Source organism: Phocoena phocoena, chromosome 15, assembly GCF_963924675.1.
Source record: "Phocoena phocoena chromosome 15, mPhoPho1.1, whole genome shotgun sequence".
Classification (NCBI taxonomy): Eukaryota; Metazoa; Chordata; class Mammalia; order Artiodactyla; family Phocoenidae; genus Phocoena; species Phocoena phocoena.
The window spans coordinates 15,100,734-15,102,912 of record NC_089233.1 but is presented as its reverse complement, the minus strand read 5'-3'; positions in this window follow the sequence as shown (position 1 = coordinate 15,102,912).

Genomic DNA, 2,179 nt, shown 5'->3' with positions numbered 1-2,179 from the left:
AGCTGGTTAACAATGTTGTAATAGTTTCAGGTGCACAGCAAAGGGACTCAACCATACATATGCATGTATCCATTCTCCCCCCAACCCCCCTCCCATCCAGGCTGCCACATAACATTGAGCAGTGTTCCCTGTGCTGTACAGTAGGTCCTCGTTAGTTATCCATCTTAAATATAGCAGTGTGTACATGTTGATCCCAAACTCCCTGACTATCCCTTCCCCCTATCCTTCCCCCCTGGTAACCATAAGTTCGTTCTCTAAGTCTGTGAGTCTGTTTCTGTTTTGTAAATATGTTCATTTGTGTCATTTCTTTTTAGATTCTACATATAAGGGATATCATACGATATTTCTCTTTCTCTGACTGATTTACTTCACTCAGTATGACAATCTCTAGGTCCATCCATGTTGCTGTAAATGGCATTATTTCATTCTTTTTAATGGCTGAGTAGCATTTGACCTTTTGTGACTGAATTATTACACTTCGCATAATGTCTTCAACATTCATTCATGTAGCATGTTTCAGAATTTCCTTCCTTTTCAAGGCTGAACGATACTCTATAGTATGTATACACATATCATATTTTGCTTATTCATTCATCAGTCAACAAACACTGGGTTTCTTCCACTTTTTGGCTATTGTGAATAATGCTGTAACACACATGGGGATGCAAATATCTCTTTGAGATCCTGTTTTCAAGTCTTTTGGTGTTATCTACCCAGAAATGGAATTGCTGGATCATATTGTAATTCTATGTTTAATCTTTTGAAAAATTGCCAAACTCTTTTCCACAGCAGCTGTACCATTTTACATTCCCACCAGTAACGCACAAGAGTTCCAATTACTCCACATCATTGCCAACACTTGTACTTAACTGTTTTTTCGTAGTAGCCATCCTAGTGGGTGTGACTTGGTATCTCATTGTGGTTCTGACTTGTATTTCCCTAATGATAAGTGATGCTGAACATCTTTTCATGTGCTTTTTGGTCATTTGCATGCCTTGTTTGAAGAATTGCCTATTCAAGTCCTTTGCTCATTTTAAAATCTGGTTACCTGTTTATTTGTTGTTGACTTAGAGTAGTTTTTTATACATTCTGGATATTAATCCCTTATCAGATATATGATTTGCAAATATTTTCTCCCATTTTGTGGATTGTCTTTTCAGTCTATTACTACTGTTCTTTGATGTACAAAAGTGTTAAATATTGAAGTCCAATTTATCCATTTTTTTCTTTTGTTGCCTGTGCTTTTGAGGTCATATACAAGAAATAATTGCCAAGAACAACATCATGAAGCTTCTTTCCTATGTTTTCTTCTAAGAGTTTTATAATTTTACTTCTCACGTTTAGGTTTTTTGATCCATTTCGAGTTACTTTTTTTTTTTTTTGCGGTACGCGGGCCTCTCACTGTTGTGGCCTCTCCCGCTGCGGAGCACAGGCTCCGGACGTGCAGGCTCAGCGGCCATGGCTCACGGGCCCAGCCGCTCCGCAGCATGTGGGATCTTTCCGGACCGGGGCACGAACCCGTGTCCCCTGCATCGGCAGGCGGACTCTCAACCACTGCGCCACCAGGGAAGCCCCTGAATTACTTTTTGTATGTGGTGTAAGGCTAGGGTCCAATTTTATTCTTTTGCATGTGCATATCCAGTTGTTCCAACACTATTTGTTGAAAAGGCTCTCCTTTTCCCCATTGAATGCTAGCACTGACAGATGAACATTTGCAACCTATTTTGGTGAATCCCAATTAAGCAAAATGTTACCCCCTTAAAAGAATTCCATTAGTCTCATCAGTGGACCTGTATTATATATATTCAATCATTATTATTGTATTTTTAGTTTCGTCAATATAAAATTTGGGAGGGGGCCGGTATTTCAGGACTGAGGAGAGCGACGGCTTGTGTGGTCACCTAGGGGACCGAGCAGCGACTCACGCGGGAGCTTCTGATTGGCAGGGGCTATGAGGGGTCCTCGGCCCTCTCGGAAGGCGCAGTTCTCCGAGTGCCAGGAGCGGGAGGTCCGGGACCCCGGGGTCAGCGCGGCCCTGGTGAGAAGCAGGCCCGGGGAAGCGGGTGGGAGTTCCGAGCCCTGCATATGGGAAGCGGTCGGCCCTGGGCGCCGCCGGCGCATGCGTATCGCAGAGCCGAAGCCAGCGCGGCGCGACCGCCATTGCTTGGAGGCTTTCGTC